We start from the raw sequence: 18,185 nt of genomic DNA on the forward strand, positions 1-18,185 counted from the left end.
ACTATCATTTATTAATGCTTGGCTATGTTCAAATAGATCCCCTGTTTGGATATAACTCATTACTTGGGTATAATTGAATGAATATGCTTTGAAGATGCTTGTTTATTTGCACAGTCTTGTTGACATATACTTCGACTTTATTTCATGTTGAAAGCATTCACGTTGAAGCTTCGAACTTGAGTATGCAGTGTCATTTAAGTTGAGGTTTTGAGTTAGGATTTTATTAGGTCAAGTGAGACCAAGTGTTTTAGTGCTAGGAATGTAAAAGAGTCAGGACCAAGTTGTCTAAATCACCTCTTTATTGAGTTCGTGCCAGATGTCCTTTATTACAAAAGATGTCGAACGGCTATAGCTCAACACTTGTACAATATGAGTCTACTTGTAATAGTACTTAAGTGATCAATGTTCCATGGATGGTCTTGCCATCAGAACTTCTGAGTTTGTAGGAGCCAGGATAACTGGTGCCAACAACTTCAAATGGTCCATCCTAGTTTGGACTGAGTGTGCCTTCGCAAAGTAGTCTTTTCTTCAATACCTGGTCCCCCACTTTGAAAGAGCAAGGTTTGACCCTAGAGTTATAGTAGTTGGAGACGCCCCGCTTATAAGCGATGTTCCCCAAATGAGCCTGGTCCCTATGTTCCTCGACTAGATCCAAGTTGAGGGTGAGTTGTTTGTCATTTTCACTTTGCATGTAGTTCTTGACTCGATATGTTGCTTGCTTAAGCTAGACTGGGACAACTGCCTCTATACCAAAGGTGATAACTCATATATTTCATACATTTATACCATCCATTCCTAGTCTCTTTCTGATATTTTTGAGTTAAACTATTTGTGTTTACTTTCTTTTGTGTTAATGTGCAGTTAATTGTATTTTAGAGCCATTTGAGGGTAAATAAGGCAAAATGGTGCTGAAAGTGGACAATTGAATAAGGATTCTGATGTAAAGAGAGATTCAAAATGTACAATTGAATATGGAGATGAATATGGCCCTTTAAGAGACCAATAACAACAAAAAAAGTCTGAAATAAATGCTCTATTACTGGGATGTCTTGGCATTCTATAACAACCTCTTTAAACTTATAAAACAAAGAGTTTCAGCCACTTTTACATAAGCTTCCCCATGGGATCACTGACGATATCAAGTTATTTAACTCCAAGGTGTTTGGCCAAACGTAAGCTTGCCAGGAAGGCTTTATACTCGACCTTATTGTTTAACACCTTGAATTTGAAGCGAAAAGCATACTCCATTAGAACTTTGTCGGGTGTAGTAAGGACCAATCCTACTCCACCACCCTGTTGGTTGGATGAGCCATCAACATATAGAGTCTATACTGGAAATGTTGGTTCTACTTTCTAAGCTTCCAAGGGTAATAGAGCCAATGCCTCGGGTGTAGGAGAAATGTCAATAGGATATGTGTATTCGGCGATGAAATCAGCAATTACTTAACCCTTCTCAGCTAGCTTTGGTTAGTAAGAGATGTCAAACTCACCCAATGCTATCGCCCACTTGATCATTCATCCCGAAGTGTCAAGACTCTGGACTATCTGTCAAAATAGGTGATTAGTACGCACGATGATGGAGTGTGCTCGGAAGTAAGGGCAGAGTTTTAGAGCAAACATGATTAATGGTAAAGCCAATTTCTCAATGTTAGAGTATTGTGTCTTTGTATCTTGTAAGGCCTTGCTAGCGTAGTAGACAGGTCGTTTAACATTACCATCATTTTGAATAAGAACAGAGCTTACTGTTAAACCTGAAACATATAAACAGATAATGAGAGTGTCGCCAACTTCAGGTTTGGATAGTAAGGGGCTTTACTCATGTACTCCTTGAGGTTTTTAAATGCCTCAGCACATTCATCGGTCCACGTAATGCACTTCTTACTTCTCTTAAGTACCTTGAAGAAAGGAGCATATTTGTTTGTGGCCTTAAAGATGATCCTGGTTAAGGCCGCCACTTTGCCAGTAAAGCTCTGGATGTCTTTTGAAGTTATTGGTTCTTTCATGTCAAGGATTACTTTGATCTTATCAGGGTTAGCTTTAATGCCTTGTTGGCTAATCATAAAGCCCAATAATTTGACAAATCACACGCCGAAGGCACATTTGTTAGGGTTTAACATCATTTGATACCTCATCAGGATGGTGAACGTTTTAGACAGGTTGGTGATGTGTTGGTCAACATGTTTACTCTTGACTAGCATATCATCAACATAAACTTCCATGCTCTTGCCAATCTGTTTGGAAAACATTGAATTGACTAACCTCTGATAAGTGGTGCCTGCATTCTTGAAGCCGAATGGCATGATTTTATAGCAACATAGTCTCCTGTTAGATGTGAAGGTTGTGTGCTCTTGGTCTGAAGGATACATGAAGATTTGGTTGAACCCTAAGTAAGCATCCATGAAGCTCAAGAGTTCACACCTTGTCGTTGAGTCGATGAGTCTATCAATGAGAATGAGGGGAAAGTTATCCTTTAGGCATCCTTTGTTAAGGTTAATGTAGTCGACACACATTCTTCACAAGATCTTTTGAAGCAGGAGGGTTTCCTTGGTCGAATTTTTCTTAGCAAGGACAACATTTGATACCCACGTTGGATGGTTGACTTCAAGGATGAAGCCTATGTCCTTAAGTTTTTCAACTTCTGCCTTCATTGCCTCGTATCGTTCATGTCATAAGATCTTCGCTTCTGTCTCACCAGCTTGGTCTTAGGATCAATGCTCAAGTAATGACAGATGATATTGGGAGAGATGCCTTGCATGTCGTTGTATGACCAAGAGAAGACCTTGGCGTTCTCTTGCAAAAAAAAAAGATCAATGCCAATCGAAGGGGTGGTGACAAGGTGGTACCAATCTTCACCATGCGATCCGGATAGTCTTTTCAGAAAGAGTCATCTCGTGGATCGTCGGGTTCACCATTGCGATAACGAGAAGCCAAGTTGGCTTCATTCGGGCTGGTCTTCATGACTTGGCCATGTATAGAGAAGGTTTCCTTAGACACATGCAAGTGTTGTTGCTTAACTGAAGTGTTGTAGCATGATCGTGCACTAAGTTGATCTCTTTTGATGTAACCACTGCCATAAGGTGTTGGAAACTTCATAAAAAACATATGCGTAGATACCATGGCCTTAAGATTGTTGATACATGTGCGCCCAAAGATGACATTGTACGCCTGATGTGAAATTAAACTAGCACACAAATTAAACCCTCTTTTTGACAATTGTAGTATGGATAAGTAGGGATCGTTCTAGGCCGGGGATTAGAAGGGACTGCTAATCTACTCAAATTAGACTCAATTTTACTTAACTAGACTTAAAAACACTAAACTAGACTCTTATGACTCAAAATTGACTCAAACTACTCAAAACATCACAAAACAAGAAATTGACTCAAAACTAACACTAAAGATAACTTTGGACGAAAATTGAACTAAAAAGACTCAAACAATAAAAAGACACCAATTGGACAGATTCTAACCTAGAAACACGAAATAGAAAGGGGAATTGGTTTTTGGATGAATTTAAGACTTAAACTAAATACTTGCAGACACAAACTAAAGCTAATACGAAATTGGATGTTTTTAAGAGGTGAATGGCTAGCTAGATGGTCCTTCTCCACACATGACACGTACGCATACGAATCGATTTCCAGTTATTCTTCCTATAAACCATGAATAACAAAGCCCCAGATTAACCATGAACAACATTAATTAACCCTCAGATTTTCCTAAATTCATTGAATAGGACTCAGCGTCAAAACCAAATTATTCCTATCAAGTTTCCTACACGAACAACATGGTAGAGATACTTATCAAAGATCATTAATCTCTATGAAAATCATAAGCATTGACAAGACATTCGTAACTATGAACAGCATGCTACTTCTGTTAGGAATTCAGTTAACACGATCATGACCAGTGACCTCCACTACTTGTAAATAGAAGTTCATAACTATTAAGTGAAATTCCCTTATATTTTAGCATCAAATCCAAGCATGCAAACTAAGTAGGCCTCCTTAATCAACATACGAGAATAAGTTTTGAATCAAACAGTTAAGCAAATTGCATTCACGATTCATGAAATCATAACTGAAAGTAATCAATTCATATGCAACATATGTTCATGGCTTCAAATTCTCCTCTAGCCAAAACGAGTCTAGCTCCTCATGTTCGCACTTAAACAAAGATAACTTGCATTAAACATTGAAAGCAAAGGATAGAATACACCTAAGAATGTTCCAGCAATCCAAGCTTGAATGGTAGGGCATGACAAAGGGTCTCCTCTCCTTTGTCCTGGCAAAGCTGCGGCACAAAAGGGATTTCTAGGTATGATGGATGTATGGTGCGAATTTGTGGTGAGAGATGGTTAATTATAAGTGCTATGACACTTTGTATTTATAGGGAGAGGAGGATGCACGGCATAGGCTGGAAAGGAGGAGAATTGGACTCCAATTCAACAAGGAATAAGGATACTTCTAATCCAATTCCAGGGAGGAAAAGGAGTAGTCCCTGCAGCAGGAAATAGAGCTTCTAGAAACCTGATTTGTAGGTGATTTAATGTGAAATTGATCCCCCCTTGCAGCTAGAATTAAGGTAGGATAAGATAAGATAAGATAAGGTAAGTTTGGATAAGATAAGGTTGAATAATGTTTTAGATAATGTTCCTTCTTTTTGGCTGATTCCTTATCTTCTTTGTCTTGAATTCATTCTTCCAGATTTGTTGCACATTCCTAGCCTCTTTGAACTTAAAAAATGTCCATCCACCTTGCTTCATTCATATGCTATCCCTTGTTGGCCCAAAACTGCTTCAAAATGCTCCAAATTGCACTTTCTTGCCATCTTTATCATTCGGACCTTCAAACCCACAAAAATAGCTTAAATCACTATAATAAATAGAAACTAGCTATGAAAATGCAAGAAAACAATCTAACTAAGTCGCATAAATATGCGCTTATCAAATTCCCCCACACTTAGCTTTTGCTAGTCCTCGAGCAAAACGAAACAAACAAAACATAACCTAGACCTTCCAACGTTTGTGTCAAGGATTTCCAATAAGACATGACACATTAAAAATCACTACTCACATAGATTTTAGCTATCCTTACCCTCGAGCACACACTTAATCGCAGTCACCACTCACTAGCTCGCATTTAATCAATTAAAACAACATTTTGAATGTAGTAACATGCCTTAGAGAATTCCCTCAATTCCTCACCAGATATACTCGCTATTTTGACATACATTTTCTGACTACACTCCCTATACTAGGTATATGTGAGAAGATTGATGTAAACATGTAGACTAGCACTCACATACGTTATAATCAAAGAATGCACTTTCTGGAATTATTAATATAACATGTATATATGATCTCATGAACGGAATGCCACTACTTAGAAGCGAGAACTAGGGATCCCATTACAACCAAGATACAAGTCAAAGGGTTGTAATGGGACTAAGGGTATTGGCTAACAAAAAACGGTTAAGGATAAACAAAGATTCTTAAAGCAATAGTAAGCAAAGTAATGAAATCAACACTTAGAATTCAACTTCTGAATGCAGCAACTAACTTTAAACACAAGGGGAAGATTCACACAACACTTAGGGCCAGATTCAAACTTTTGGACCCTTCTTCAACAACCAATACTTGTGAGTTCATTCTCACTGATTTTGAACTTTTTCTCTTTTTCTTCTTTTCTTTTCCACGTTTTTTTTTCTTTTTTATTCTTTTTCGTTGGAAATAACCTTCCCCCACACTTATTTTCTGCAAAATGTTGATCAAAAGGAATTCCCTCTAAGTCATGCTCTACTATACTTTAAGAACAAGGGTATGGATATTCCTATGCTAGGCTAGGTAAGGATAATGTGGCTAACAAAGAAAATATGCTAATTAAGTCTCAAAGGGGTTAAACCTACAATACATATGCAAGGGATTAAGGCTTTTTGGCTCTGGTGGTAACTAAGCAACTTCACCTTGTTATATGTTATGCACTCAATTTAAAGCTTTGAATGAAGCGGGCATGAGTTCTAGTATTTGGAACTATAATGATGAAAAAGCATTCTAAGTAGCAACCAAGCAAAGAAATAATGAGATCATGCAACGACTTTAGAAAACAACAAATCACAGATTAATAACTCTCCAAACAAAGTTTAGGCTCAAGTCTCTCATGGTTGTAGCATTAGTTTGAGTTCCTTCCTTCAAGCATGTTACAAAAACTGATTTTTTTTCTCTTTTGTGATTACATGTGAATTCGTTAATGACAACTACAACCAAGTATTAACCAAAGAGCATATCAAACTTCCACCCATGTTTATAATTTTCTTTAACAATCATGCAATTAAAAACCAAATCCTCATCATTGTGTTGGAAGGTATCCTAAGACACAAACACACAAAAACGACTCTAAAACGACTCTTTTTAGTTTTTTCAAAACTTTTTCTAATTTTTTTTTTCTTTCAAATTTTCGTATTTTTCTTTCAAAACACACTAAAACACTTCAAAACACACTAAAAACACTTAAAAACAGTGAAACCTAACTTTAGAGGTGCTAGGTGGTAAAATCCCATGAAAATCAATGAAAAACACTTTGTTTATCCCCCCACACTTAAACCAAACATTGTCCTCAATGTTTCAAATATAGACTAACATGCAAGCAAGTAAACAACATAACTAACAAACATGACAATTATGGCAAAGTAAAAGCAATAAAGAGTAGTAGAATTTAAGAACGAAAATCTGGTTATGGAGCCGGAGATTCCTAGGTCTTCTTTATTTGAATGCATGGGTTGCCTCCCCAGAAACGCTTGCTTTAACGTCTTCCAGCCTGACGATACCTCATTTTAAGCTTCATTGGAGCCAACGGCATGAAGGGGTACATCCTCCACGACATGCTTCTCAAAACTTCCATGCATTGGATCAATGAACGGAAGGGGATAATGATCCTTCCTGATTGTGGCATTGAGCTTCCTAGAGTCAATGTAAACTCTCCCACCAGCTTGGATTCGATTAGGCACTTGAACCAAAGAAGGTAACAACCTATTAGTTGAAATGGGAATTGGAATTGGAATAGATGGCTCACCAATATACTGCGAGGAAGGCTCAAAAGTAGCAGCACTGTCAACAAATTCACTAAGGGTGCTCTCAGCCAGATTGGGTATTTTGAGGGTAGTGGCGTGTACCTTGTGCTCCAGTCCAAATCCCTCTTCGATGTTGGCTCTAGATACATCCTTCTTGATTGGTGTGGCTGAACGTTCCTGCCCTAAAGTTTTAATCACATCTATGGAAAAACAAGAACGAACATCATTAGAATTTTTAACAAAGTCAGAAACATTGATTTTAATCATATCGCCACCAAACTCCATCGTTAACGCTCCCTTGGCCACATCCATCTTTGTTTGGGCTGTTTTCATGAAAGGTCATCCAAGTAAGATTGGCAATGTTGGAGAGTGGGCTAAATCTTCAATCTCAAGCACATAGAAATCGGCTAGAAAGATCAAATGGTTAACCTACACCAAAACATCTTCCAAAACTCCTTTTGGATGAAAACTCCATCATTTTTAAGCTCTCCTAGATTCATAGATGCATAAACAAAATATGGCATGACATCAATGATAGCACCTAAATCTAGCATAGCATGTTCAAACCTTGTATTACCAATTACACAAGGGATAGTGAAACTACCTGGATCTTTGTATTTAGGTGGCAACTTCCTTTGCAACATTGCTGAAACATTCTCACTTACCCATACCACTTCCTTGTTCGAGATCCTCTTCTCTGTTGTGCAAAGTTCCTTAAAAAAGTTGGCAAATTTTGGAACTTGTTTGATTGCATCAAGGGGTGGGATATTGACTTGCACCTTTCTAAACGTCTCCAGAATGTCTTTTTCACTTTCTTCCTTCTTTGATTGCATAAATCTGCAAGGGAAAGGCGCATTTAGAGGAATAGGGTTAGAATTAACCAAACTTGGACCTAACTTACCTGTGTTGGACGTTTGAGAAGCTTTAAGAGGCTGCGGCAAAGGTTGCTCTACCCTTGCCGTGGCCTTGTCTTGTTCCTCTTTCTCAAGCTGTAGTTTTTCGTCCTTCTTTTGGCTTGATTTGGACATTTATGGGGCGGTTCCAACTTCCTTGCCGCTTCTTAACGTGATGGCCTTGGCGGATTCAAATCCTCCCCTTGGATTCACAATGGTTGAACTAGGCAGTTTGCCTTGTTCTCTAAACTGTCCCATGAACTCTGCTACTTGCCCTATTTACTTCTTTAATTTGTCTACCTCTTTAGCTTGATTTTGCATCTCTTTGGTTTGATTTTGTACTCCCTGTGTCAAAGAGGTGAGTAATTGAATAACTTTATCATTATCCAAAAACATACCTGAATTGGGTTGGGCCGAATATGGTTGAGGTTGCATTGGTGCGAATGGCCGTTGCAACATCCCAATGGGTGGCTGTCGAAATCCTCCTTGTTGTTGAGGTTGTTGAGGCTCCTTCCACTTCATGTTTGGGTGATCTATCCAGCCCAGATTATAAGTGTTGGGGTATGGATCAAATTTTGGCTGATTTTGGTATCCGATTGCGTTGGCACTTTCCTATCCCCCATTCTCTATTAAATTAGGGCATTGATCCAAGGGGTGTCCTTGCATAGTGCACACACCATTACCTTTTTTCCTTGCACTTTTGATCCTTCCACAAAATGCGACAAAAGAACAGTGAGATTAGCCATTTAAGATTGAAGTTCAGAAATTGCACTTACCTCATTCACTTGAGTCTGCCGTGGGGGTTCTCTTTGTCCAATTCCTTTGTATTGTTGTACATTCAATGGTTGATTTGCAATTAAGATCTTTGCATCAATTGGTGTTTTATCGACCAAAGCACGACCTGCTGAGGCATCTAGCATTTGTTGCTCAATTGGAAGGAGTCATTCGTAGAAATATTGAATTAGAAGCTCTTCCTTCATTTGGTGTTAAGGGAACGATCAACTAAAGCCTTGAAATGTTCATAGTATGATGGAAAAGATTCTCCTTGGCTTTGTTGAATTCCACTAATTTTTTTCCTCAAAAGAATGACTCTTAAAGTTGGGAAGAACTTCTCTAAAAAAGCTCTTTTCATGCTTTCCCAATAAGTGACCGTTCCAGGTGCCAATTCGAATAACCAATCCTTAGCCTTTTCAAATAGAGATAATGGAAAGGCTTTCATCTTCAAAATGTTCCTATCTACATTAATTGGCATCATGCTTGAGCAAACAACTTCAAACTCTTTCAATGCTTGTTCGGATCTTCCATGGACAGTCCATGGTATTTGGGAATGTGGTGCAGCAAGCTAGACTTCAATTCGAACTCATCGGTCTTGCCTTGAGCTGTTGTAGGGTATTGAATGCAAAGAGGCATGGCATTGCCCAATCCTGAGGCGGAGAGTTCCTTTATTGTTCGATTATCCACAGCCATGGTTTGTTCTTCCTCTTCCTTTTCTTCAAACTCGGATTCATAGCTAGAACTAGGTGGATTAGGTTCTGGCTGCTTCCTTTTTCTTCTCAAAGTTCGTTCAAAATCGTCGTCAAACTCCAATATGTGTGCACGAACAGGTTGAGAACTTCAAGTCATACACTAGTACCTAAAACAAAGAAAAGAAAAAACAAAAATCAGAACACAAAGAAAAACACATGAAAAAAAAAAAAAAGGGAGATTAGCAATGTTGCTAATCTCCGGCAAGGGCGCCAAAATTTGATGTGAAATTAAACTAGCACACAAATTAAACCCTATTTTTGATAATTGTAGTATGGATAAGTAGGGATCGTTCTAGGCCGGGGATTAGGAGGGATTGCTAATCTACTCAAATTAGACTCAATTTTACTTAACTAGATTTAAAAACACTAAACTTATGACTCAAAATTGACTCAAACTACTCAAAACTAAGAAGACGCAGAACAATAAAAGACACCAATTGGACAGATTCTAACCTAGAAACACGAAATAGAAAGGGGGGTTGCTTTTTGGACGAATTTAAGACTTAAATTAAATACTTGCATACACAAACTAAAGCTAATACGAAATTGGATGTTTTTAAGAGGTGAATGGCTAGCTAGAGGGTCTTTCTCCACATATGACACATACGCATATGAATCGATTTCCAGTTATTCTTCCTATAAACCATGAATGACAACCCCCAGATTAACCGTGAACAGCACTAATTAACCCTTAGATTTTCCTACGTTCATTGAATCGGACTCAGCGTCACAACCAAATTATTCTTATCAAGTTCCCTACACAAACAGCATGATAGAGATACATACCAAAGATCATTAAGCTCTATGAAAATCATAAGCATTCACAAGGCATTCGTAACTATGAACAACATGATACTCCTGCCAGGAATTCACTTAACACGATCATGAACAGTGACCTCCACTACTTGTAAATATAAGTTCATAACTATTAGGTGAAATTCCCTTATATTTTAGTATCAAATCCAAGCATGTAAACTAAGTAGGCCTCCTTAATCAACATAAAAGAATAAGTTATGAATCAAACAGTTAAGCAAATTGCATTCACGATTCATGAAATCATAATTGAAAGTAATCAATTTATATGCAATATATGTTCATGGCTTCGGATTCTCCTCTAGCCAAAACGAGTCTAGTTCCTCATGTTCGCACTTAAACAAAGATAACTTAAATTAAACATTGAAAACAAAGGATAGAATACACCTAAAAATGTTCCAGCAATCCAAGCTTGAATGGCAGGGCACGGCAAAGGGTCTCTTCTCCTTTCTCCTTGCAAAGCTACGGCATAAAAGGGATTTCTGAGTATGGTGGATGTATGGTGCGAATTTGTGGTGAGAGATGGTTAATTATGAGTGTTGTGGCACTTTGTATTTATAAGGAGAGGAGGATGCACGACATAGTTTGAAAAGGAGGAGAATTAAGACTCCAAATCAACAAGGAATAAGGATACTTCTAATCAGATTCCAGGGAGGAAAATGAGTAGTCCTTGCAACAGGAAATAGAGCTTCTAGAAACCTGATTTGTAGGTGATTTAATGTGAAATTGATCCCCGCCTTGCAGCTAGAATTAAGGTAGGATAAGATTAGGATAAGATAAGATAAGATAAGGTTAGTTTGGATAAGATAAGGTTGGATAATGTTTTGGATAATGTTCCTTCTTTTTGGCTGATTCCTTGTCTTCTTTGTCTTGAATTTATTCTTTCAGATTTGTAGCACATTCCTAGCCTCTTTGAACTTCAAAATCGTCCATCCACCTTGCTCCATTCATAAGCTATCCCTTCTTGGCCCAAAACTGCTTCAAAATGCTCCAAATTGCACTTTCTTGCCAACTTTGTCATGTGGACCTACAAACACACGGAAATAGCTTAAATCACTATAATAAACAGAAACTAGCTAAGAAATTGCAAGAAAATAAGCTAACTATGTCGCATAAATATGCTCCTATCAACGCCATCGAGCAGTCGCCACAAGGAAATTAGTGGTAATAGTAGCTGTGTAGGGGCTTGTACCAATGGTGAGTGGTAATGTATGCTCCGCAAAGGTTGCACGATATCTCCAAAAAAGCTTATCAGGGGAGTAATTGAGAAATTGAGCAAAGATCTCAGTTAGGCTTTTGATACTTACCTCCCCTGACGTCTTCCACATGAAACACTTGGTCGCTAGACCTCAAAGTTTGTTCACTATTTTTCATGTCCCTGTTGGAAGATTTAGAAATGGGTGTGCCATCGTTAATAGAATATATCATGTTCACCTGGCGTTGATTACGGTTATACCTTGGAGGGTGAAGAAGGAATTGATCAATTTTCCCGTCGCGTACCAAAGCCTCGATATGGTCATGGAGGGTGATACACTTCTTGCTGTCATGGCCGTTATACCCGTGGTAGCAGTAAAACATACATGTATTCTTCATGGACTTATAATCTGGCTACCTCAACTTTGTCTTTCGTATTAAGTGAGGTAAATGGTTGTGCATGTGACATTCAAAGGTGTGTATGTCTTATACCTTGGGGTAAGGCCTGTCTTGAATTGTGTTTAGCCTACTGCATTGACTGCTTAAGGGCAGGCGTTATTGTAGTGATACCCTTGGTTGTCATGATAGTGTCCCTTACTCTTCTTATTAAAATGAGACTGTTGAGGATGGAAATCCTTCATCTTGCCCTGAGATTGATATGTCTATTGTCCTGGCAAAGTGTTAGGTAAGGTAAGGGATGGAACAACTGTTTGGAAGGTTGAGGTTTTCTCACTTGGTTGGATCTGGCTCCCACTTCCCACTTATTGATAAGGTTGAGGTTTTGCCTTGACATGTCCTTGCTTTGGCGGATGCATAGTTGTAAGCCTACGCCGTCACCTTAGAGTAAGTCTTCCAAATGTTGGCATTGATCATGTATTTGAAGAAAGAGTCACGTAGGCCTACCATGAAAGTTTTAAGGCAGTTTTGTCATTTGCCTCAGCAGCGCAACGAGAATACTCATGGCTGAATCAGCCAGCATACTCACGTAGTGACTTGTCTGTCTTTTGGTGAATAGTGTACAAGTCGTTTGCATAGAGCAAGCGATCGTTCTAGAAAATGTGTTGAGAGACAAATAGTTTTCTCAACTCCTTAAAGGAATCTACTATCTTCGGTGGAAGACGACAATATTATTTCAGGGCTCCACCAAAGAGGGTGGAAAAGAAGAGAAAACATCGTTCTTTATCAGTATACACTCAGTATGCCATGGAGGACTCAAAGAGGTTAAGGTGTTCAATCGAATCCTTCATTCCAATATATAGCTACAAGCCCAGCTTTTGCTTTGTCTTTTCTTAGAAATGTGTGTTAAGGATCCTCCTGATAAGAGGGTCGGGTCTTGGTTGATTCCAGTAAGGTATCTCGACCTGACGTTTGGCCTTCAACTTGTTTACTTCCTCAATGAGCTACGGCACAAAGAGGTCTTGGTTGATTCCAATGGAGTCATGTACTACTGGAGCCTTCTTTTGTAAGTTTCCATCACCTCTTGGAAGTAGGGAAGCTTGATCAAAGGCATGTCTGTGGGAAGACCTCTGAATCTTCTATACCCTCATGTTCTTCTAGGACTTTTCGCTCTTTCCCTATATTGGTAGCTGGCTTGGGTCGTGGTAAAAGACTGAGTCTTTCAAAAACCCTTGGGTCATTGATGTTTGAGCCTATGTAGATGGGGTTCCCTTGACGTTGCCTTAAGAAGTGTCGACAGTCACGATAAACAATTTTCGATCATTCCACCCCCTTTGCAAGAATGTGCCCCCCTCTACTTCTCTTGCTTCAGGTGGAAGCAACTGGGGAGAAATCCCACGCTGATTAATATATTAATGAGTAGCTTGCTCTTCATCAGGAATATCCATGTTGAAGATCGATGACCCCATGTTGGGGGGCACCAGGTGATGTTTAATGTCCATAGAGGCAATAGGCTCGTGTGACTGAGTATGCCTAGCCTCATGAAGCATTCTGTAAAGCTTCTCATACTATTTATGGAGGATTTCATTCCTCATTGCTATCTTGTTGTTCTGAGCCTCTAACTCTTCGACTTTAGCTTGAAGAGCAAACTTCTTTCGTTCCTTCCTTTGCTGCCTCACACTAGGCACAAGGGAATGTAGTTCTATGTGTTGTGGCTTCCTTCACTCCCTATGTAGGAGAAGGATGCCTGGTCAAATGAGAGTTTAAAAACGATGGAAACCAACTTCACAAAGCTGAAGAGAGTAGGAATAAGTGTCTTTTCCCACAAACGGCGCCAAATGTTGTTGCACAAAATCAGTGAAGACTTTGGAACAACGTAAAATGTCAAGTTTGTGACCTTCGCTCGGTTGCTCCTGTCATTAGTAAGGAAAAATATGTAAAGAGATAGAGATAGGGAAGCAAACACAAGATGTACGTGGTTCACCCTAAGTCTGGCTACATCCACAGAGTAAAGGAGTTCTCATTAATAGTGAAGGGTGTACACAAATACACATGTTTAAGAATAATCATCATTAGTAGGTTCTGATGACTGGTTTAAGTATAATAATTTCATTAGGGATTAATTGTAGGAGAATGGTCTCCTTTTATAGTTAAGGAGAGTCTCCAGCTTCTGTTCGCATTCGATGTTGGACTCTATGAGATTTATTTTGATGTTGACCTGTGATTGGCCTCTTGGTTGGAAGGAAACTCTTGTACTTCAACAAGGGTGCCTCAGCATGAACCTCTCACTGGGTCTTTAAAGGTATGACATTAATTGTTGCACAGTAGTTTCAGGATTGGTCAAGTATATAACAAACAGGATCAATAAAATTGGCAAGACAAATTTGTAACTCTAAGATTCAATTATCTTCCAATATTGTTTATATAAACAGATAGGATATCGGAAACCGATTCTAAAGATTCATGACTACAGTTTGATTATTTTGGTATTAAAGATGCTTTTCTTATGTTCATACATAATAATTACCATTTATATTATATTTAGGGAATTGTTATTAGCACTCCAAAAATCTCATTTGGCACTACAAACTTTCTATAATTAGAAAGAAAAATACACTTGTGAGTGTAGAATGAGATTTTTGCAGTGCTAATAACAATTTCCTATTTTTATAGGATACTTGTGATACTATTGCTAAACCGATACTGAAGTATGGGAGTAGAATAGGATTATTTTATAATAAAATACTTTTGTATAACCACTATACATATACAAATTACTAATCAAAGAAGCTTTATTGCAAGAGGCCCTTTACCATACTGGTGGAAAGGTGTTAAGCCATTACATGACAGCGTGGGTTCAAATCCCATCGGCGGCTAATCTAACAAAATATGTAACAGCCCATCCCTAAAAATTTTGATTTATATAATTTTAATAAGAGAATTTACAAAAATGCTCTTCGATGCAAATTGTTGACTTTTGTTGACTGCTGTGTTGTGTCACATAAGACTCATTTTCTTGGCATGACCTCATAGTACTCATTGGTGCGGACATGTGGACGCAAACAGAACGCGATTTGGAGTTATAACGAATGAGATATTAACGTTTAAAGTTGAGTGTGAAATTGTAAATTAATAAATTCTGGAATGCTCCAGATTTTGGAGCAAAAATCTGATGGTGCCACTTGTGTGGCCCAGATTGAAGGAAAATAGAGATGGGTGGTGGAGATTGGAAATAAAGGAGAGAATGAGGGAGAGGTGAAGGAAAATGGGGAGAGGGGAAAGAAGAGAGTGACCAACCAGAGAAGAGGGAAATGAAGGAAAGGAGAGAGTAGAAAAAGGAGGGGAACGAACCAGGATTCCCGTTGACCCGCGCGATGAACCAATTCCCTTAGTGTTTTCCGACGGTTTTCCGTCCAAATTTCCGGCTTTCTTCAACCTTCCATCACCACCAAACCTCATCACAACATCCCAGTAGCTAATTGTAACCAAAACCAACGAGTTTTAGTCCCGATGTTGGAGAAAACCCACAGACGGGTCTGGGTGGTTCTCAGCCTCGAACCATAGTTTGTGAAACAATTTCTTTAGATCGCCACCACCAATAGACTCTTAATAAACCTAGAAACAAGCCCAATCAACCTTGGAGACGTCGAAGCTTGTATGGAGTTGAATCAAGAACCACATATTTCTAGGGTGCCGACGGGTTTTCGTGAAATTGAGGCTTTTCCCGGCCAAATTGGCCTTAGTCATAGGTATGAAAGTTGCTCCACTCATCGAGATCTTTATTTCTGTAAAATTTGGTAATTTTTAGAAGTGGTTGAATTTTCAAGCAAGTCAGGGCGGCCGACCGCCACCCACGGCGGCGCATGTGGCAATGCGTGGCCAGAGGACCGTTGATTCTATTTTTAGGATATATTAGATGTCTTGAATCCAGTTTTGATATTCGTATGACGTAGGTTGATCGTTTGAACCTAAATTCATTACGATATCTTACTTGGTAAAAATATGAATCGAGGATCTAATCGTTGGATCATCCCCAAACTTTAATATGTTATAGTACATAATATTTAAGGATCGTAGGAACTTATGGATCGAGAATCCGATATACAGATCTTCCTGAAGTGGAATTGCAAGTTCGTAAAATAAAACGTTAACCGCCATTTGAATTTGCAATTGGCAAAGATCCAACCGTTGGATCGTAATGAAATTTTAGTATGATGTTTTAGAGGCATAATGTGGATCTTTGGAAGTTGATAACAGTTCTAGGCGCCGATCGCTTGTGACACCTCGATGTTTGTGTTAGGGAGTTGTAGCGTGCACTCCAGGTGAGTGGGCTTTTGGTTTTCTATATATATACATATTTATAATTTACATTTTCCCAGAAATTGTTTTAAATGAATTTATGTTTTAAACACCATGTTGATTGCATTAGATTTTGGTATATGCATATTATTGCATGGTGTTGCGAATGCACAGGTAAGCTTCAGGTGAGTACATATTGATGATAGTGATTGTAGTGTGTATGATTATGTTAAGATACATTTAGTGTTCATTATCCTGCACCCTAGTGTTAGTGCTTCGCCTGAGGCTAGAGCCTAGCCTTCACGTGATCATTCACCTCCCGCACCACATGCTCACCTTGGATCCAAGGCAGGTGCCAGCCTGTCATACAGACAACATTAGGTGGTTCCGAATCATAGGTGACCTGCGATACGATACTTCGCACAACCTTTACATGATCGTAGCACTTGAGCGTATCTATTTACACCTAGCCTATCATATAGACCACATTAGGTGGTTACGACTTGTGTGCGAGAATTGGTTATGAGCTATAGGTTCAGCCGTACAGGTCATGTTAGGTGACTCCGGCTGACATATCATATTATATTGATCGGCATCACCTGGCTTACTTATTTTATTACTAAGATACTTGACATGGCACTCACTTTGGTTTTCATTGCTCTCAAGCCTGATTTCTATATACGTATATATTATTATTTTCTTGAAAATTATACGGTTTTACGGTGAAGGGTTATTATTTTTGGAAAGAGAAATGCTTTTACAAAAGCTTTGTTTTTTCCCACTCACGTTTTATGTCTTTCACCCCTCCAGGTTTTAACTGCTGAAAGTTCATATCGATGAGGATTCTTGGCGAATCTCAGTATAGGTGGCTATCTCTGAGGGTATGATCCTTACCCACACTACTGTACTTTACTTATGCTCTAACGTCGCATGTGAGATGGGTTCATTCCCAGACATAACGCGCTCTGGTATTTAGGTATTTTTAGGTTTAAATTTATTCACATTTTCCACATCACTATACTTTATGGCTTCGTCACCTTCCAGGTGTTGGGCATCACAGCTCGATTTGGAGTCTTAGTGTACATCCGGGTCGGGGTGTGTCAGTTTGGTATTAAAGCATAAGTTGGGCAGTATTGCGTTCATCACACACATGATGTAAGCATTTTCAATTCTTGAGCCTAATGCTTGAATCTTGCCACCTTGTCGAATACGAAAAATATGTTAGCTTTTCCTAAGTTTTGGGCAATTTAGTCGACTTGTCGACATATTAGAAAATTATTTTGGCGAACACCTCTAAAATTATAAGTGAAGAATTCCTTTGCCAAGGAAAGATGTAGATTTGAGATAAGTTGATGGCCCTAAAGCAGGGCTAATGTATCAAACGGTGTATCACTAGGGATCTATAAATCAATCCCATCATTATTTTCACACCGTTATAATAAACCTTTTTTAGATAGGAAGCCAGAACTGATTTTGATTCCTTGGCAGTAACCGTTAGCATATCATCTATTAGGGTTCCTATGAAGTTCATCAAGATTCCAAAATTGTCTGGAGTGAGAACCTGGTGCTAAAGTGGTAGCACTCGATGAAAGAAACATCTGGGGGACAGTCACTTTTGGTCCCTGATAGAACTAATCTTTCATACACACTAGTGATATTCAGGATCTTTAGGGGGAAGATCGACTTCCGTTTAAGCTCATTCTAAAGTAAATTATTAGTAAATTCCTATTTATGACTTTGGGACATCCTAACCAATACTAGTTTCTAAATTTCTTTTGGTGATATACTCGTCATTTCAATGAGTATAAGCACCGAAGTACGAGTTGTTATATCTATGATTATTATAAAGTCTCTGTGGCAGTGAGTGTTTCCCCTAGAATTATGAAACCACCTCACAGGACCAGTCCCTTACCAGTCGTCCAAAACCACCACCCGAGCGGGCTCTAGTCTGTAATCAGCCTATGGTGGCGCTACTAATTGATGATATTGTTCGATA

The sequence above is a fragment of the Malus domestica genome, chromosome 13, assembly GCF_042453785.1.
Source record: "Malus domestica chromosome 13, GDT2T_hap1".
In the NCBI taxonomy this organism is placed as follows: domain Eukaryota; kingdom Viridiplantae; phylum Streptophyta; class Magnoliopsida; order Rosales; family Rosaceae; genus Malus; species Malus domestica.